General features: G+C 41.3%; 1 long non-coding RNA gene across 1 annotated transcript in view; it reads right to left on the bottom strand.

The window, feature by feature from the left end:
* Positions 1-21,769, bottom strand: part of LOC133211734 (uncharacterized) — a 30,482-nt gene extending 8,713 nt beyond the window's left edge. Inside the window, exons 1-2 of the long non-coding RNA XR_009725275.1 lie at positions 21,665-21,769; positions 19,202-19,338 (exon numbers count right to left, since the gene is read on the bottom strand). This is a non-coding gene — a long non-coding RNA (uncharacterized LOC133211734). The remainder of the gene's footprint in view (positions 1-19,201; positions 19,339-21,664) is intronic.
* Between the last annotated feature and the right edge of the window lie 224 nt (positions 21,770-21,993).

Raw genomic sequence — 21,993 nt, 5'->3', positions numbered from 1 at the left:
TTATCATGTTTGCATTTATAAAGGATGTTTTGGCCTTCCAATGAAAACTGTTTGGCCTCTAGTTACTTCCCAGCGCTCTCAGAGATGAATCCAAAGTATATTTAAGTATATCTAAGTATATAATGACACTTCCATTGGTCTGGTCTTTCAGTGTCTCTGTCACCATGTGCCTCTTCCCTCATGACAGACAAGGCTACATCCTCTCAGTGTAAATCAGCACGCTTCTCTTAACACTGGAACTGGCTAGCACAGTGACTCATTAACTGCAAAACTAGTTTGAAAGGGGAGAATGATGCATTTTTTTGCCTTATTTACCCACCCCCATCCCACCTCCCCCTTATTTTAATTTTCCTGTGATTTTTCCATGTCTTCCCTCCTACTGGAGAGCCTGGCTTGGATTGCTTCCAGTATCTGAAGGGGCCTATGAGGATGCTGGAGAGGGACTCTTCATCAGGGACTGTAGTGGTGGGACAAGGGGTGATGGGTTCAAACTGAAACTGGGGAAATCCAGGTTAGATACAAGGAAGAAGTTGTTTATTATGAGAGTAGTGAGGAGCTGGAACAGATTGCCCAAAGAAATGGTAAATGCTCCATCCTTGGCAGTGTTCAAGGCCAGGTTGTATGGATTCTTGGATGACATGGTTTTGTGTGAGGTGTGCCTGCTCATGGCAGGGGTTGGAACTAAATAATCTTAACTTCCTTTCCAACCCAAACCATTCTATGATTCTATGAGTCCACCACCAGTCTGTCTCTCCTTGGTTGACTAAATTAGTTTTATTTCTGCTGCTTGTGGTTTTTCTTAAGCTGAGCTCCAGCAAGCACTGAGGTGAGCAGGGGCAATGGGCTGGGAAGAGGGGAAGCATCTCCAAGGAGGAGTGGTGGAACAGAGGAGAATTCTGGTACTTCTCTTTGAAAGAGCCGTGATGAAGGTTAAGCTCAAGCCAGCTGGCCCCTCTGGCTGGCACCGCTGATAGACAGAACCTTTATCAAGTGTCAGCAAAGACATATGACATTTATCACCGTGGAAAGCCGGGTGCTGCTGCACTGACAGAGCATATTCAATACACGCCACCTCCACTGCACTTAGATCCCTTGATGGCACGATTTTCTTGCTGAGATGGGGACAGCTCTTCCTTCTGCCTCATCTCCACTTCTCCCTTCAGTTTCTTTTTGCAACTTTTTCTAGCTTGCCTCCAGAAGTTTGTTTTTATTCCACCCCCCCATTCCCTATAATTCATTCTATTTTCCTTTTCTATCTTTTTTTTTTCCAGCTCCTTTCCAGCATGTCACTCCTTTTCTCTGCCTTTACTCCCACTGTGTCTCTTCCCACGTAACCCAGGAGAGCACCACCAACCCCTGTATCCTCAGGCATGCATGGTGTAACTGCCAAAGAATAATTTCCAGACCTGAGTTATAAAAGATTTCAGGTCGTTTCAGGTCACAAATAAGGCAAACAGCTGCTGCTCATGAAATCCAGGCTAAAAGGCCGGAATTCCTTCATCAACGGAGCTAAGCCCTTTAAAACAGGTATATTAGGACTGTGAGCCCAGCTTATGGACACACTGCTTGCTGTACAGAGTGCTGCTCAATGGGCAGAAAGGAGATGTGAGACCTTACAATTAAGTGATTATGCAAATCTAAACAGGGATTTTGTTTTAAAGCATTTTCCAGTATGAAGACGATGCAATTGCAAGAGGCATGTGAGCCGCTCTCGGAGCCAAGAAACAGGGCTGGCCTGCCCCTGCAGAATACACACCTGGGAATAACCGAGCCAGTCACTGGATGTCACCATTGAGCTGCAGAAATGTGGCTTAAAGTTCATTATTCATCTGCTTTTAAAAGCACCGGGTTTTAAGGAAAGGATCTGTCACTGAAAACCCTTGGGTGAGTCAGCACCTTGCTAGGGACTGGACCTTGCCTTTTGCTGGGCTCGGCATGGATGCCATGCCTGTATGTGGATGAAGTCAATGTGCTCATCCTCAAAGGGAACGTAGTGACGAGGGACCATTCTGAAGCCAGGGAACTGAATTTGATGGTATTTAAATGAATGTACTGAAACCAGTATTGCCCTAACACACATTCAGTAACCAGCAGCGCCCAAAGGATGTGGTGACCTACTACTTGACTAGTGTCATGAGAATGAGCACCCCAAAGAGAAGGAAAACAGACTAATTTTCACTTAACTGGAAATGTTCTGTTGTTTCTTGTCTCTTAGGCTGTTATGTAGGAAATTATCTCTGATGATCCAATTAGGAGAAAGGAATAGGGATTTACATAGGACTGAAAATGTACTTATAGCTTAGATTAAAAGAAAATTGTGTATATATAAAGAAGGGGAGGAGAGAAAGAAGTCAAAGAAAAGAGAGATCCTTGCTTAGATTCTCCCTCAAGAAATGAGAGAAAGGTAGTCCAAGGACGTGCTGATTTGGTCATTCCCAAACAATAATCCAAACAAGTTCCTCTCCCACATGCACACACGTGTACATGATTGAAAAAAGCACACAGGGTGCCTTGGTAATCAAGATGTTGAGAGCCAGATTAATTGAGGTACCAAGAGAACTAAAGGAATAGAAGCTCTTTAATTCCCTGTAGCCAATGTGAAGATTCTGGGTAGTAAAGAAGGAATAGGAATTGCTCACAAATGAGCGTGAATTTGACCTGCTTTGGTGTCACTGAAACCTGATGGGAAGATTTACATGACTGCAATGTTAAAAGCACTGGTTACAACCTGTTTTGGAAGCAAAACCAGGCAAAAAAAAGTGGGAGGGCTGTATTCTTATGTCAAAACTGGCACTGCATGTTTCTGAGTCTCTGAGAACTCAGAAGCAAGTGATCTGAACCAATGTTCTCACACATAAAGACCAAATCAGGTCCTGACTGCTATTCATTGCAGGCCAGAGAGTGACTTGATTTCTTTGCACATCTCTCTATTATAGTTAGGAAGAAACAGACTTTAATCTGAATGGCATATAAAAGAGATCTCATGCTGCTAGAACTAAAATATCCTTGCCTCTTTTTAAAACACGAAGATGACAATTTCCTAATTTTATAAGTGTTTCATCCAACAGGAGGGAAAATGGTGCTAGACCTCATCATCTTGTCAGATAAAGAGAATTCAGTCACAGAATTGAAAGTCAGAGAGCTGTTTAGATGCAAGACATAGGCTTGATTACACTTGCTACATGCAAATGGAATTACATCCAAACCACACACATATGCACATACACGGGGCTGATTTCACAAAGATGAAAGCTGTTGTGAACCCAATCATTTGGGTAAAGAGATTGAAAGGGAAAAAGTAAATAACCAGGAACTATATGACAACGTTTTATATGCTTCAAAAATACTATTAGCACTAGCAAGAGAAAAAGATGTTCAAAAACCCAAATGTAACAAAAATCATACTTGAAGAAAGGCAGGTCTGGTGTTTAGAGGACAATTGATAACTTGATATGAAAATATAACCTAGAAAATAGGTGCAAGTGCCAGATTCAAGACAGTCTACGTTCAAATTTGCTTAAAGTATGAATGCAGAAAGTGCAGCTATCTCGAAGCCACAGCAGCAGCTCTGCACTAAGTGTTTGTGACAGTTCAGTTTAGATGTCTTCAGACCAGCGAATAAACCGTGTGCGTGGATGAGCCCTCAGTCATTTAGCTGCTCATTGACATTGAAATTCCACTTTGTGTGCCCTGCCAGCCCAAGAGCTATGCACCATCTGGTTCCCACATCCGCTCTGTTGAAGGGACACCAATAATTCCTTGGCTTGGCTTGTTCCAGTTTAGAAGTGAACTTCAGAATGAATAGGAAGTGAAAGGCAAGCAAATACAAGCATTTCCTATAATACCCAAGGAATTCATAAGAGGTAGGGACCAAAACCTTTGTCTGGCCCATAAATGACATCTGTGGAGGTTCTGATTTCCTCCATCCTGCATTCTTATTGAAGCCATTTCAATGGGGAAGTAAAAGCCTAAACATATCCAACTTCTGGGGCCTAATATCTCTGTGTCTCTTCTTTGTCATGGAATTGTGATATGTTCAGTGGAGCCTAGAAATAGCATATAATGGTATTTTTCTGCCTGTGCTTTAAAACACCCTAGGCTTTAATTAGGATAGCAGCTCTGCTAGAAATGTTAGGTACACTTTGTGATATGGAAAATTGAAGGGCTACTTTAGCCTCTTACAATTCCTGTCTGGTTTTGAATGGGTTGCTCTGAAATACAGTTCTTGGAGTACTTGTGTAAACTAACATGTCTTTAAAAAGAACCTGCCATCCATCTTCTCTATGCCAGGTTGATGGATTGTGAACCTCTGAGTAATATCTCTTGACTGAATGAGCCATCTTAGCACTTCCATGGAGAAAAGAGATGTCACTAGGTGAAACACAATGGATTGATGGGGTTTTTTTGCTAGTAACAGAGGTGAGAAGATGGTTTTCTGCATAATTACAGAATTTGGATTATATTCACTGAAGGAACAGGCAATTAAAAGAATATTTCTCTGACTATACCCTCTGATAAAGCATATCTCTTTATGTTTACATGAAGATCTTGTGGTGAGCAAGACAAAACCATTCGCTATTTTTATGTGTTGCTTTTAGTGTCAGACCTGTTCCATCCCAAGCTCTAGGTGAGGAAGGGCATTGCTGGATACTGGTGAAGCTTACAAAATGAGACCCCTTTCCCAAGCACTGCTTCAGTGTTCTGCCTGAGCTGTGCAACCAGAATTTTCACAGTGGTAACTTGGACCGAGCCCAACTTTGAATGTGGATTATTCAGCTCTGCTGCTCCTATCTGTAGGTCCATGCTCCAGCAGTCACAAGAGCTATTTTAAATAAGGACACAGATGCCTAAAACCCTCTTTCAAACTCCAAGATGCAGAACCATGAGTCTGTGTTTGCAAAACTGGTTTCTGCTTTAGGAGAGGGGAACATTTACAACCCTGAAGTTTAGATAGCTTGTCTTTGAGGTATTCCTTGAGAGTTCAGAAGCAGAGACAGTTGTGCATGGGGGCTTCAGGTCTCCTCTTAAACTGTCTCCTGGAACAGAGTTTTTCTTCACTGACCATACAACATGTAAAGGCTGAGCAGCCAACTTAACCACTCCAAGTTAGAGTTAAGGTTTAGAAGTATGAATGCCTATTTGGTGTCATAGAACCTCACCCATTGACTGAGAAAGCATCCAGAGGGCATTGACATATGAAAGTACCTCTCACCTCTTGGACAAGTATGTCACCTCAAGTCACAGCTGGCGTGCTCAGCAGCATACTGAATGGCAGACTCAGCCCCAGGCAGCATCACTACAGACAGCATTAGTGCAGACTACAGTGACCAGGACCATTTCCAAAGCAGCATCTTGCTCTTGAACTGGGGACCTGAGGTTGGGAAGTCAGTTTGGTTTCTGGCAACCTGAGAGTTAAAATCCCTGCACTTTTAAAACAAAACAAGTCTAAAACAAAATTCTGGAATGAGAGCAATAACTATGGTTTAATAACTGGGACACAATCTACAGTTGGTGAAATTAAAGCCCTGTTTTCCACTGGCTAGCTGCCAAAGTGAGGCACAAACAAATGCAGAGAAAAGCAGGAAGCAGGTTAATGACAGGCATCCCAAACAAAACATAGTAAAAGAAGTGAAAGCAACAAACTTGCCGAGCTGCTACTGGTGAGATGAATAAGATTTGAACTGACATTATCTGATCCACTCGTTGCACATATTTTATCTGCTAGAGCCAGTCTTTTAAGTCTCCTCGACACAGGTTTGAGCCTCATCCTCCCAGCATCTGTTTTATCCATCCTTCAACTTGTCCATTCCTGATCACAGCGGGATTTCACTGCATCCTGCTAGGACAGAGGCAGATGCATTTTGAAGGCATTTGCTGCACACTGCATCTGCCAGGAGGCTGAACAGCCAGAAGAATTCCTGACATGATAGACCAGGTGTCAAAAGCAAGAAATAAAAGTGATAGTGAGAATCCCTGATGAGGAACTCAGCTTTTCAGAGCTGCTGGCCTGTGGTTGGCTTTGGAGGAGATATTTTTAACTTGTTGTGATTTCTTTCCCACCTCTATCTGATGTCCCACCTCAGGAGTTCTCCTGCAATTATTTCTTTCCCTGATGCATGCTTGTTTGAACTTTTGAGACTAAATGGATGGCTTAAAGGACCAGACCACAAGGTCTGTCATTCCCAACAGGTCTTCTGAATCTGCAGGTTTGAGTCCCAGCTGGCCTGACTTAGGGGTTCAGTTAAGCTCACTGAGGTTACTCCTAGGCTGCTGCAAACATCGTTTTCTTCTGGAGTTGTTGACCTCCAAAAGAGTGGAGAAGGAAACAAAAATCCAAACAAATTCCTCTACCTCATGCACACACATACGTGCATGAGTGAAAATACCATGCAGGGTGCCTTGGTAATGAGGGGAACCTGATCACAGAGAAATGCAGAGGCTGCTATTAAAGTCTTTAACAGTACTTTTTCCACTCCTTTTGGGAGGCTGCAAGGCCCATCTTCCTCAGTAAGCTATGCTGAAACAGACAGAGTCATAATGAAGACAGGCTTGGTCTCTTTTTCAGTTTCTGTAGGAATCTGTTTGGAGAAAGGTTTATGACCCCACACCGAATAAAATCCCAAAGTCCCTAAAAATCTTCTTTGACTTCACAGGGAGAACCTTAGTATTGTGGTTTCCATGTCCACAAATTCCATTCCCTGTTGCCTGATTGTATGTACAGGCTTTTCCCTTATGTCTGCAGGGCTGGTGGCTGAAGGCATAGATTAAAATGTACATTCAACAAGACAGTAAGTGCAAGAGAAAGCACAAAGTTCAGATTCATAGGTAGAGAAGTCTTCCCAGAAACCAGCCAAGAGCTTTCCTTCTTGAGCTGCACACATTTAATAGTATTTGTCTATTAGTCAAACTTCATTCCAGAAGCATATACATCTTTGTCTTTGGCCTCAAATGTGAAAACAGCTCCAGCAACACATTCATTTACTGTGCTTAAAACCTACTGACTTTTAAGGCCCTGACAAACTGAAGCCTAGCCAAAGAATTTTCCTAGAAAAGGAATTTTCCCCTTGAATCAGGATAGTATTTCTCTTCCTCTCCAACTATTACCCTTGGTCAACAAAAGCTGTTCAAGATGTCTAGTCTATGATCATATATAGTCCAGGCTGTTTTTACATAAAGGCAACATACAGGAAACTTCCAAGATGACATTTTATCCCACCTATTTTGATAAGTATTTAGTGTGGGATGACTGAATTTGGTAGACTAGCCTGAAAACCTGACCTTTTGGCTGCTAAATTTAGGGGAAGTAAGTTCCATTTGCTTGAAGAAATCCCTTTGAAAACTCTTTGTGTATTAGAAAACCCAACTCCAGCTGTCAACCCAACAGAACAGATTTCAATGAGGTGTTGTAGCCTTATACAATTAGAAGATTCAGTTCTATCAATTCACTTGTTTAACAGTTGTCTCATTGGACGTAACCCCACATCCCTTGTCCACTTCTTGTGCTAATGAATCATAAAAATCCCATATGCAAAACATAAATAAAAGCATAATTTTTCCTGTCATTTTCTCCACATTGCACCCATTCATGGAGAAAAGGTTTCTCCGAGCAATATAATTGCACTTTGGTTAAAATAGATACGCAAGAAAATATGCCACTGAAAAGCTAGAGGGGCTTTTGAACATCTTCCTGCTGACAGGACAGATAGATAGCCACTGATGTGCTATTAATTAGCAGAAAGATTAAGCAGAGATTGAGAAATCCTTGGGACTGCAAATACCTTTTTCCTTTGATGTCTTTAAGGCCTTAGTCTAGGTTTGGAGCCCCATGTAGCTTTCATCACAATAACAACAGTACCCTTGATGATGATGCAAAAGCCTAAATTACATGTAAAGACAAATGCTTTTGATAAGCACAAGACATACACAACACACTCAAAATTACAATGCTAAGATCACAACATAAAACCCAATAAATGCAAGAGAAGAGAATAAGCAAGTGAAGCAAGATCAGGTAAAAGAGGAAAATCTAACACCAAGAGTGAGCACATACAGCAGTCATAAGAAGTCATTGCAAGTTTTCACATGTCCAATTGGAGTTTATTGAGAGCTGTAGAAGAGATGAAGGAAGCACAACGTGAAGGTAGGCACAGTGCTGGGCAATGAGAAATTGCCCCAAACTCAGAATTGTAAAGAATCATTGAAAAGATGACATAAAATGATGTCATCTGGGGGAAAGGATGTCTTTAACATGAGGAAAAAGCTTCCTATGCTGAATGCTGGACTCTTGTACTCTCCCCTCTGTGCACTTTGGTTACCTTGAACTGCAAGACATAGAGATGCAGTGATTAGCTGAGAATTCCAGTGCATAGATTTTTACATAATTCATATTTTGACTTCTCTAAATTTGCATAATAAATAGTTTAAACACTGCAGAAAATGTCTGAGAGAGGAAATTAGGATTCTGAATGAAAAAGTTAATTATACCTTGAAGGATATTTTTTTTTTCAGATACATACGGGTGAGAAAAAAAGTCTAGAAATGGATAATTTCAGAGATGGAAATGCAGAAAATTATGGGAGTGGTGGCAACAGGAGAGTTATCTCCTTAAATAGGATAATTGAACTAATTTAATTTCTTAAACTGTGGCATTGCATTATAGATAAACAATTTAATCTAAATAGCAGCCTGGACACTGATGCTGCACTATGGATGCTTCTTGGGTCTGTGTAGAACATTGCTTTTCATTCTCAGCATAGTTTTCTGCAGTAGGAATACTGAATTATCATAATGGGTTGCTTCCTCCAAGTCATAAAGGGCAGGGACAGGAAATTATGGAGGAGTGGAAAGGAATATTGACATAATTAAATCAATCACTGCTGATTGGATCCAAGGCCTGATGAATTGGTGATTGGATCCTGTAGATGGAAGACACTGGGGACCAGCTCTTCAAAGATATTTAAGTATCTAACTTTTGCTGATTAAAATAGGAGTTAGTCGCCTAAATTGGAGTTAGATGACTGATAGAGGAAACCAAAATATCCAAGGCCTAAATACTTATCCTGAAGGAATGCACATTTCATCTAATTCTAGCAATTTTACAGAGTGACTACACCAAACCATGGTTTTCTGAATATTCATGATGGTGTACCTACACCTTATGTGAGTGATAAAGGAAAAGAGAAAGCAAAGAAAAGATCAAGGATATGAGCTAGAGGAGATACTGGATCAAGAGATAGAGATAAGAGTGCACGTCACACAAGTTTCATTCGTTTTTCTAGTCCATGTAGTGGAAATCCCATGTATACCCATTTCCTTCTAACCACTGACAGTGATGAGGTAGGACAGCCAGTGACTAGGAGTTTCTCTGATGTCAGATAACCATCCTAATGCATGTCTGAGATGCCTTTCAACTCGGGCTGCCTCAGCTGTCACCCAGACACTGCTCTGGAGGAAGATAAACTTCTGCATTCTCCTGTTTCTTTTTCCCCTTTGCTACTATAAGTCATACTTGAGGCCTGCATTGATTCTCCAACACCTTGCAGAGATGAGGGGCAGGGATGTATCAGAGCAAGCTGCATCCAATTACACAGTGATGAACTGGCACCTGCCGGGTCTCTCACACAACATCTGATCACCAATTGAAGGAATGATTTATGGTTTAAAGAGAGGATGTTCTTCCTGTCTTGCAGCTTGGTTGTTTGGGGAAGACATCAGTTTACCAGCAGCAATAAGAAATTGGTCTGTCTTGGCAAATTGAGTTATTTGGATGCAAACTTCATTCTTTGGCACAAAGAACAGGGTAAGGAAGCTTCAAAATGTTTTCTTTGAGTGTGTTTTACCTTCTAGGAAAACAGGCATGTGGATCATCCTGTGCTGACAAGGTGGGGAAAGGTCTTTCTGAGAGATAAGAGATAACCCAAAGAGGGCTTGGATTTTGTGTGCAGAAAGTTAAAGGACACTTTCTGTGCTCCCAAACCTGTAGTGGGGGGAAACTCCTGCCATCAATGCACTTTAAGTGTAAGGGTTGGTGCATGGGTCCCTGACCTGACTCTAACAGGCTCTTTCCATTGAATTTATAATATTACTCTTTTTCTCTTTTATTATTGCTCTTATTTCTCTCTATGTATTAATGGAGATGTAGTAACAAAAGGTTTTAAGAGACCCCAGAGTGGTTAGCCATATGACAGTGTGTTGGTGCTTGCAACCATTATTTGGTGCTTTTCTCCTTAATGTGGTTTGTGTGATTCTTAAGAAACCTCTGTAAACTAATGGCTGCCTATAGGGAATAGCAACCTACGATATATACTAGTGCAGACAGAGATGAAGTAAAATATCACAGATGGGTGAAAACATGGGAGAGCTGAATTATTCACCTGCCAGACTTGAAGGACTTAATTACGCAAGTTCTAATTTTTATGGCATATCCAATTAAAATCAGTTCCTGAAGGCCTGATAGGGAATAATGGTTGGTAGGAATAATATGGGAAGAGGCTGACTTACAAACAATCCTGAATGAACACTCCAGCACTGTATCTTCTACAAATGACTGTTTGATGTAGTCCTGAAGTACTTGGTCAGAGTTGGAAGGTGGAAATAAACCTCTGTGAAAATGGTGAGCACAAACCTATTGGAGTCAGAGTTCAAAGTGAAGGCAGAAAAGCAGGAAAAAATAGAGTGGAGCAAATGCAGGAAACTGAGCAATGCACTTCACACCAGGGAACTGATGCGGGATAGTTGACAACAGCTAAAGGTGACAATGTTAAAGGCACAGTAGTAAATTACAGCAGCACAGGAAGAAAAGCAAGAGACCAACACAGACACAGAAAGATATCTTTAAAGACTTGACAAGTTAAAGTGTCAACCAAGTGCAGATGCCTTGATGCATGACTGATATGCAAGGAGAGAATCGGAGCAGTTCAACATCCAAATTAAAGGCTTTGGAAGGGATGTAGATGGAGAAACACAGACTTAAAAATGTGTAGGTGACCATAAAAAAATAATGGGAATCTTGTGAACCACAGTAATCTTGCAGCACAGGAGACTAATGGGTTAAAGAGGATATAGATGACTTGTATGTGAGTCAGACTAACAACATGAAACTCTCAAGGAAACCATTACTGCAGTCTCTGTGTTCCTCAGCTACTCACTGATACCGCGGAGGGGCCAGAGGGCCAGAGAAGGGCAACCATAATTCCTATTTTTGAAGAGGGGAAAGGTGAATCCAGGGGATTATAGACTAGCTATTTTAACCCAGAAAAATAATAAATTATTAAACAATCAATTTGTAAGAACCTGGAGGGTAATAAAACTATAAAAGCTGCAGTCAACATGGGATTGCAAAGAACAAATCCTGTCATATCGATATCATTTTCTTCTTCAACAGAGCCACATGCAGTAGTGGTTTAGGAGGATGCAGCAGTTGTGATGTGTTTTGCTTTTAATATGATCTCATGTTACTTTCTTATAAGCAAACTAGGAAAATATGGTCTAGAGGACTTCCGCTAGGTGAGAATGGGTCCACAATTGGCTGAGGAGTCACAAATGAATAGTTCTCCTTTACCCTGGAAGGACATTAGAACTGGAGTCCCACACTTCAGTGTTTTCATTAGCCATGTGGATGATGTACTAAGGTGCACATCTATAAAATTTGCAAATGACACTTTGCTGGAAGGGACTGCAAGCACTTTGGGAGACAGGATTAGAATTTAAAATGATTCTGATACCTTGGAGGAGCAGTAGGAAATCAACAAGATGAAATTCAATAGGACAATGGTGCAAATGACTCCTTAGGAAGGAGAAGAAATCATGGCTATGTCCATGAAACAGAGAATAACTGCCTTGATGGGAGTGCGGTGGAAAAGGATCAAAAGGTTATAATACTGTGCAAGGTGAATGTGAATTAACAGTGAGAAGAGGCAAATCTCGCTCTGGAAAGTAACACCAGGCAGATCATATATTCTGCTTAGCTGGGCACTGAGGAGGCTGCAGCTGGAGTGTGAGGTCTTTGGGGCATCTTGTTTTATAATGTGGACAAATTGGAGAGATTCAGAGCAGCAAGGAGGAGAAAAGTTTCAGCAAACAGAACCAGTGAGTAAAGTTGAAGAGTTAAAACTTAGTCAGAAAAGACTGAAATGACATAATACAACCTTCTAGTACGCTAAAGAACACTTTAGCTGGGGATTAGTTATTATCTGAAAGTACAAGACAATGAGTACTGGGTTTAATTTCCAGCAGCAAGAAGATCTGTGTTAGATGAAGTAACTTTACCTTGTAAATCAACTAGCAAGGGTAGACACGAGCTATCTCTTACTGGGTACTTTTAAAAACAGGTTAACAAGCTTTCTGTTGATGGGCATCTAGATCAGGGATGTTACATGTCTTTAAGCTCAGGAGTCACTTCCATTTCAATTGGGATCACAGTCTCTATCTTTGGAAGTGATCAGAATGCCATTCTGGAAATAAATCTCTTCCAGAAGCTCCATCAAAGTCAATGTGACTTTATTATTTTGTAATATTGAAATAGATTTTAAAATAGTGCTTGGGAGAGTTGTGAGTACATACAAGGATGTTAACAAAGGGTGCTAATCCATCCTTTTCAATCCAGTGATGAAATAATAGCATCCTAAAGCAATTTTTGCTGTTCCTTTTTCAATTCTGAAAGAGTTCAGCAGCCAAGAATCTGTCCACTGCATCCGAGTCTTATACTAAAACCTGAAATCACATTAGTGATGAAGAAACTGAGTTTGTTTCACTCTTCTTGGTAAAAGTCTGCAAAAGGAGTAAAGAAATAATAGGGGTTTCTCAAGCTTTATACCCAGTCCTGGGTGTAGACAAAGGTAGACTTGCAGCTGGTTGTTGCCAAGCTTTCAAGAGCCACTTTCAGATAATCTCATGGCAGCTGATAGAGGTTTGTGTCTGCCAATACATATGGCAGTAATAAAAGAACACTTATGATTTTATTGAGGTGCAAACAAGACTTAAAGATTGATGCTACGCTGGGGGAAGAAGCATTCATGCTACAAAGAATGCACAGCGCATTGGCTCTGCACGTGGCTTTGCATCCAACCAGGAGTTACAGCTCTAATAGGTTTCTCCATGCATGGCTTGGCTCACGGGCATGCTGAATGTGAGCACACTGAACTTACATCCAGTCTTTGAAATGTAATGAGCCCTGACTGCAGCTCAGCCACACAATATGTACTTGTGGTGAGGTGTGAACGCTTTTGAGAGGTGATATGGATCATGGAAAGCTGCTGTCAAATGAATTATGGAAGCTACCTCCTTATGTTGTTCCTAGTGGAAGAGCAGTACCCTTGGTTCCACGCCGGTCAGAACTAGGGAAAGGACCAGTCAGATTCCTTTGTATCAACTCCTGGTTGACATCAGTGTAGTGAAAACTAGCTACAAGCAATAAAAAGAAACAAAGAAGGGTCACTCTAGAGATGTTATCATCTTTCCATAACTTTGATGTACATGTCTTCTATTGTCAGTGGATTCTTAAACATCTGCAGGTAGAAATACTTAAGTATTGTACTCCATACACCATTTAAATCCTATGAGGTTGCTGTGCATACCTTCCTTTTCAGGGATCTAATTTTTGGCTAGGTTTCAGACCCTTCTTTCTCAGGTTCTACCTCTCCTGTGGTGTAATTCTCATTTCGCCTGCTCTGTGACTAGGGCAGCCAGATGTTGAGCCCTATGGGTGTTTCCTTTCAGGAATCCTTAGGTCCCAAATTAAGCTCTGGCACTTATCCTTTATGCTCTCATCCAGGTTGGACAAAGCACATGTAAGCTGAAGAAGAAAGTCATGGGAGACTCAGACATATTTTTCTTTGCTAAATTTGTATTGAAAGGTCTGATGAATTACCCATCTCTGTGCAGGGGGTCAGACTCTTATGCCTTTCAAAACTGTCTCTGTCAGACGAGGTGTTCTAACCTGACACATTTCTCCTTGACACATGCAGTTGCCTGCCTGACTTAGCTCTCCTTTCTTCAAGCTACTCTTCTTAGGAACACAATAAATAAACAGATAAAATACACCAAAATAGTAGATGTCATTAGAGCCACTACTATGCAACTATTCTGAAGCTAACTCCACCAAGGTGAAGTTATACTTCTTACCACTTCACTTTTCTTGCTCAGCTCTTCAGTGAGGTCTTTGCATCTTTCGGTTGACTCTGTGCCTTAGGATAGGTAGCAGTGCAAAACCACCCAGGGAAATCAAGAGGCAAGTATCTTTCCTAGCAAAAGGAATCATTTTCCCAGTTTTACAGCAACAGCCTCTTGGCTAACAACCCTGTGGCTGTCAGAGTCACTCCTTTCAGCAAGTACATTTGAGAAATCCCAGCATCTGACTTTGAAATGCACTTGGAAGCAAATGCTGAGCCAGCAGAGAACGGAGCACATCGGTACTCGGGGCTCCCTCTGCTCTGTTCCAGGGAGGAATCAGACAGCACCATTCAGTTCCTCAGCGTCCTAATGATAAATATCATATGCTTGTTTACCTACTTCCAGATTGTACTGAGGGGAGCATCTAGCAGCTGGATCAGCAATTACAGCTCCTTTCTTAAGGGGTGCATCAGAAATCTTCAGTGTAAAGTCTAGCAAGAAATCTGCAAGACAGTAAGTTAGGAAGAGGAGAAAGATGACTTCAGATGATACCAGCAAACCCTGCTGAGATTGGTCTTCCTCTGGTGGGATTATTTGATGCATTACCCTACAATCTGCAGCAGAAAGACACAAGAAAAGCATAACAAGTAGAAACTGGGGTGTACCAGACTCTCATGGTGCTATACCAGCAAGTTAGTGATTAATAACAGGAAACTCAGAGTTTCTTTTGAGGCTTGCCACCTCTCAGACTCTGTGTATTGATCCAATTGACTAGACTTTAGAACACTGTTTCTGTTTTAAAATGGAGACTTGTGTTTGAAAACAAAGCAAAAATATGAAGCTTCTGTCACAGTTTGCATGTACATCCACCCAGAAATGAGGCCAAACCTTGGAGTATTCATTCAATACTTTGCTTCCCCACCATTTTGCTTATTTATAGCATGTGGAAGGGCATTTGTGTTTAGTTTAATTGCTTTTTGTAATCATTCGATGCAACATGTTCAGGTGTTTTACAGCCTAAGGAATCATTCTTTACAGACCATACTATTTGACATGTGTGGTAAAGAGAAGTGGACAAACTGAATGACCTCTAGTCAACCCTTTCTATTTCCAGTAAGGTCAATATCAATGCTTTTCCAGACACAAGTTTGTCTAGTCTGAAACTCCAGCAATGTCAATTTTGCATCCTCTCTAAGGACAGCAGAAGGAGCTCCAGGAGCTCAGCTACCTTGAAAACTGAGGCTGAGCAAGGCAAAGTTTTCCTTCCAGCCATGAAGACCCTGGAAAAGCAAGCAGGAAAAGCTCAGAGAGAGCTATTAATGACCCCATGGGGAAGCCTGCTGCTGGCAGTCACCTCAGACTCAGTATGGGCTGTGTAGATGAATTGCAGGTGCTTTCCATCCTCTAAGTCTGTGAAGTTTCCTTTTGCTTTAATATTTATAGGAAGCCACTATAACATATCAAACGTGCACTCATCTTTACTCCATTACTCATGAGAGGGATAACTCAATATGTCAAATATGCCCTGATCAAGGGGCAATTTCTCTTCTCCCCATGCCAAATGCAGACCAGGTGTAAATGGATGCATCTCCATGAAAATTGTATCTCTTTATGCTGGCACTGAGCACAGCCCTCTTGCTCAGTCTACTGGAACATTTCCCAGATACCAATGTCAGCTCCTCAGTTCAATCCAAAGCACATCATATGGCCCTTTTCTTTAACCAGCCCTGCAGAAAGAACAGACTCGAATTGTGCTTTCATGCCTTAGTACTTTGTTTAAGAGCATGAAATTGTCTCTCGGTGAGGGAGATGGAGTCTTTCAAGCTAGCAAAGGAGAGACATTTTTAAGCACCCTAACCCACAGCAATGTAATAGCTGCGGAGGCTGGCATTCATCTCCCTTCTCTTTAGAAGTCTAACAGTGAGAGGTCAGAGATAATCACCCCAATCTCTCTCTGTAGTCTGGGGCTGTGGGTACCTCCAGAGACAATTCAGCTGACCCAGATTAGACCCTGTTCTTGAGAACAAAATGAGACATCTTCTGGGGGAGCCTATTTCTCTCTGCTGTCTGTAGAGGAAGCCTGGCAAGACTAGATCGGACTTGGATGTTGAACACCTAGATGCTTAAATTAAGGAAATGAGGCTTACTCTGCCTAGCACACAAAATTTCAGCACTTTATTTGATGTAAATCCCAGTGCATTAACAGCTTATGAAACGTTACTTCAACCTGGTGTCACACTGATTGAGTCCAAGCTTTGAGAAACTAAAGGGCTGTAAAAGAATATTTGTGTAGGCATTTTACTTCAACATTTTCAAAAATCGTGGAATTCTAAGGTAATCCCAGCTCCCGCAAGTTCCTCTGGAAATCCTATAAAATTCCATGTTCAAATGAGCTTTGTACAAAGCACACAGAAAAAGAATATCTTTCTAATATACTATTTCATAGGCCACACAGAATAAGCAATGCAGCTTTACCAACTCTTCTTTTTCCCCTTTTGAATCTCAGCTCCCTCATTCACATACAGAATTCCTCTGGCTTCATCATTCTCTCTTGTGCTTAGCTATGCTTTGTGTGAGTTTTCATTGACCTTTTAGGGGTTCTTTTCTTTGGGGGGTTGGGGGGAGGGTTTGCTTGGGGTTCCCCACTGGTACCCTTCCTGTACTCCTGCATCTCCAAGTAAATCCAAGACAGCTTTATTATTTATAAAGAATCTTCAGTATCTTTGGTGCTTTATACACTTGTATAAATGCATTACCTGACCTCCAAATGTTCGTGTCACAAAAGCAACCTTAAGGTACCAAAACTTGTACAAGTATAGGAATCTCAACAAGTCACCATGGTGTTAAGGTGAGGTTGCCACTATGAATATGCTGTGTTTTATGTGAGTGGGCTATTGTGTTTGTTTATGATATTTCCCATGAAGAAAGGGTTAAACTGTTTTCTGTAAGGTTTCAAAATGTATCTGCCACAAAGGTGAAAAGCAAGCAAACAACATAGAACAGAAGCTAAGGACCAACAGTCGTTTTACTTATGATTCATGAGGGGTTCCTTTAGGCAAGCTCTAGTGTTGTCTGTGGACTGAATGGCAGTTGGCATCTGTGTTATTTTAACCCAGAAGAAACACAGTTCGTCCTCCTTCCATGAAGTTCAGTGGCAACTCGTATGTTTTGGGGCAAGGGGAGACTTGCGTTCTTCTGCTAGGTTGCAGAGCTCATTTGGACACAGCTTGGGTCTCTGCAATTCTGACATTGCCAGTAGACATTCCTTCCTTTTCTATGGAGGGAACATCTCAAGTATTGCCTGTAAAAAAGTAGAAATAGAAAAAGTAGAGGAAAAGGTAGAAGAAAAGTAAAGATAAAATCGATCCATTCAAGTACACTTCTTTGTATAGGGTGAGTAAACGTAAAGTCATTGAGGAATAAAAACCTGTTGGGCACTGGTGAAGCCCATCCTGTGCTCTATAGTCTTGGAGAAATAGGGATCTATTCTAGCTAAAATTATGATGGGATCTTCTCTTTACAGAAAAAGCTGGAATTGCTGCATTTAAAACATAGAAAACAAAAAAAGGAAGAAGTTGGATGTACACAAGTGAGACTGTGTTTATGAAGACACCATATCAAACATATATGTGGGCTCTGTTAGTAGAATAGGCCTTAAAACATCTATGGATGCCAAAGGCATTAGCCTGCATAGGTCTGTGACCCTGCACACACCAGCACATGCACACACATCCTTCTCTCAGTCTATAGGAATTATGTTGTATTAAAGGTTTTCCAGCTCAAAAGCTACTAGCAGTCTCTCCTGACTATGCACAGACGAAAATATGCAGATGCACAAACTGCATTCTGTTCAGTGATGCAGCGTTTTGCCGTTCCAAATCATCATTATCATTGTCATCCTCTTCATTATCAGAAACAGTACTGCGGTAAGCTCATTTCTAGAATGAGCAGGTGTGAGGGGAAAGAAAAAAACAACCCAAACCAGACCCAATAAGGTCATACTGAGTAATGCAGGGATATTATCAGACCTCTTGGATATGCATCCATCACACTAAAACCTACCCAGATGCTTATTCTCCATTCCTATGCCCTCCTTCCCCCACTTGTACATAGGAGCATACCTACACCTAAACTTAGACATCTTCCCTAGGAAACTCTTCCAAGACTTCAGCTGCCATCTATTTATTCCCGCACACTCCCTTCCATAGATATAGTGTTAAAAAAAAATCCCATCACCATGCTCACTGTTTCCGTGAAGTCAGAAATAAGTCCCAGGAAGCTGCCAGAGGTTTAGAAGCTAAGCCAGCCATGCACAGCTCCGGTGCTGCTGACATTTCCAGATGGCATTAATTTAATTCCACTTAGTTATGCTTTTAAATTTGATTTGAAAAATGTGTCATAAAATACCATTAAGTGCAGTGCAGCATTTGGAAGCAGGCTGTGAAGTTCCCTGCACTGACAAAATCCCAGGGAAGGGAATGTGATTTTCATAGCTAAGTACCGCGGGGTATGTTGGGAGAGATTCCTTTAGAGAGTGGGTTGAGTGAATCAAGAATCACGAATAAACATTATATCTACTAGATATTTTCATGGTGTAGCAGATCTGGAGAACTCTGATTTAGTGCTTTAAAGCCAAGGGATGATGGGGAAAGGAAAGATACATGCAAAGCCTTCTACATCAGTAGGCATACCCAGAAAGGAAAAAAGAGAGCAGATGTGCAAAAGAGAAATCTGGAGAATCACTAAGACTTAATTGTGTAAAAATGCAGAATATTATCAATGATGCGATATGGTTTTGACCCTGACCCACTGTTACGCACTACAGAAAGATTAATAGCTTTTAAAGACAGAGTGAGCTTTAAGTGGTGCCTGTCCTAGCTACACACCACTTCCACTCTCATCACAGTATAACATCCTTTAAAGCAGGTATTAGATTCCATTCTCATTTTCAGTTTTCCAAAACAGAACTTCTTCTCCCACTTCCATAGCCAGCCCATTTGTTCAGACCTGTACTGGGCATCCTCAAAAGTACCTGCACACAGTGCTGGCTTGTCATCTGTAGTAGCTGGCATATGAATCTACAAAATCATACCTGGTAACAGAGGAGCAGATGGTCTTATGGAAATAACTGTGTTGGAAACATTTTCTCCTATCCAAAAACTCAGATACTTTTTTCTCCATCCCAAAACTGAATGTTATTCTGAAAAGGCAAAACTGTTAGTAGAAAATCTGTAAGGAAAAAAATGAGCAACTCAAAGTTTGATGTTAATCATTATTATAATTGTATTTTAGTAGTATTATGAAATTGTCATAATTTCAAGGGAGGAACAACTGGGAAGTTGTGCTTTCCTCAAACACAACATGTCAAAATGTCTACAAATTTCCTTAAGTCAGTTTTGCAAACAGATTCTCACAAAGCTTGCACAGTCCCAAACGTCTCTTCTATGTCTAACAATGAGTCCCACGCTCCTCTTGGCAATAAACCTTCTCAGTGAGAAGGGTGGTCTGAACAGCCTCTCCCACTGACTCCTCCTGATGGGTTCACCCCAAGGGATGGAGCTGATCGCTGTGAGATGCTGGGTCAGGGGGCTGTATTTCTCTACTTAGGTCATTGCGTTTTCTCTACCTCCTCTAGGAATCCTTTGTGTGTGGGGGGATGAACCTCTTATTACATAACCTTACAGTGACCAGTATCAAAAAGTGTAATAATGAATATGTCTGAATAGCTCTGCGATGGGTTCTTGAGTCAGTCTTGCAAAGATGGAATGCACTGCCTTTGCCCTTTTAATTGAAACCTAAACTATGGCTCCTGCAAAGTACCCATGTGAAGGGCTCGATGGTCTCATTTTCTGAAGAACTTGTTTTTCATCTCCTTTTTTTTCTTCACTTCTCTTTTCCTTTCCTCTCCATTATAATTTTCTCTTTGACCATTTCTTCCATTTCTATTCTCAAAACCCAGTAGGGCAGAGAATCGAATGGATGGCTGCGTGTCTCACCCCTTACTACAGAGACAGATGTGAATACTGAAAGACTCTCATCCTGGCAAGCACCCAAGTGCTCTGTGACAGCCTTTAAGCACCTGAATCACCCCAGGAATACTGAGCAATCCACAGCTGTACAGCCCTGGCTACCGCCTGACACGGAGCAGTGGCACACATCTGGAATACAGAGCAATACACTCCTCATGCTGGAATACCGAATGACCCACAACCACCAACACCCTCTGAATACCAAGCAGCTCTGCACCTTTGCAATGCCAACAGCATCTGAAGGGAAGCGCTGAGACGCGGCTCAAAACCAATCCTCCTGCAAGGAAAAAAAGGAAGGGTTTGAGACGCTGCAGAAAGTCAGTCTGAAGCTGTGGAGTTGGATCCTGAGCTAGGATCCAACAGAGAAAGTATAGAATATAAAGCAGCCAAACATTACCAAAGATGTAGTGGGAGCTAAGCACCTAATCCATTCTTTTCAGGTGCTTTTTAGAAATCCAGTGTAAGATTGAGTGTATTCCCTGTTGAACAGAGCAGTGCATTGCTATTCCTAACAGGTCCTGGTGTCAGCAACACAACGACAAAGGCTATCTCTGCTATTGGGAGAGACCAGGTCAGAAAGGCTGGAAACCTTGCTTGTGAACTTTAAATGACCTAATCTTGAAGCCACAAAAATCCTAATTTTTCCTTTGCTAGGGTACCTTAGACAGGAGATACACAAAAAAAAAGGTTCTTTGGAAACTCATTTTTCCCCTCCAGGGTATTAACACAAGCTTTACAAAGGCTTATAATCCCTTTAGACAACAGCAGCAAGAGCAGCAGCAACTACAAAGCCGTAAGCTTGGAACTCAATCCCCTAGTGATGGGCTGAACCCTCTGCTGAGGTTGCAAAGGAAAAGAGAAAGGTGTGAAGATATTTACATCAAACACATGGAACAAGAGGGGATTTTAATCAAACTTTCCTTTTTCATCTGTTCTTTCTTCTCTTGGAATCTGCTTTTTCTTTATCCTGATGAAATTCAGCATTTGCTTTTTTTTTTTTTGCCTTTTTATTTTTCCTGTAAAAAAGGAGGATTTAAGAAAAAATATAATCATAATCACAATCCCCCTGAAAACTCTGAGTATTAAAACTCCAGGGCAATGCATCTCTAAAATCTGTAAGACTGTAAGAAGATAAGAGACAAAAACCCATGCAACTGTTTCCTCTCTGTGTCTTTGGAAGTTGCAGACGCGTATATAATACCCCTAAGCCGGGGTAATCTGCTTGCCTCCTCCTGCCTTTCCTGATGCACGCGGATGTACTTAGCATTAATATTCCTCACACTACAGCAAATGAACACCCAGGAGGCAGCTGACTCAATCAGTGCTTGTTTTACTTACTGTGTATCGCTGAGAAAAGACCATAAACTAGAGCACGACAGATCTGTAATGCTCATTTCAATATGCTTCCCCTGTTTGTTCCAGCCCTGATGAACTTTCATATTCAGCCAAAATAAAAGGAGGGGAAAAAAAAAGAAGAATTAAGAAATATATTACAACAAACACATTAGCACCGTGTGGTAAATTACCACTGGAGATCCCGGTTCCTCCTAGTAGGAGCATTTGTGGATAAACACATTTGTTTACTTCATTTTTCCTGCTGCCTTCCCCAGCATATGATTATTCACTGAACGATGTCACGACTTCCAAGTCTGATGTCATGGCTGTTTCCACAGCAACCAAATGGAATCCAAGATAGATTTGAAACCAGGTAGGCTGGAGTAATCATAATCTGGAAGCAGCATTTGTCCATTCTCTCCCATAAAATTGATGGGCTCCCACCACTGCTGTTTGGAGACTGGAGTTTGTTTTAATTATGGTGGCACAATCACAAAATGCAAAGGAGCTTGCTGTTATT

The sequence above is a fragment of the Neopsephotus bourkii genome, unplaced genomic scaffold (genome assembly GCF_033783945.1).
Source record: "Neopsephotus bourkii isolate Nb327-2 ecotype Australia unplaced genomic scaffold, CSIRO-AGI_Nbou_v1 NB_659, whole genome shotgun sequence".
Lineage (NCBI taxonomy): Eukaryota > Metazoa > Chordata > Aves > Psittaciformes > Psittacidae > Neopsephotus > Neopsephotus bourkii.
This window is presented reverse-complemented; position numbering and strand designations above follow the sequence as displayed.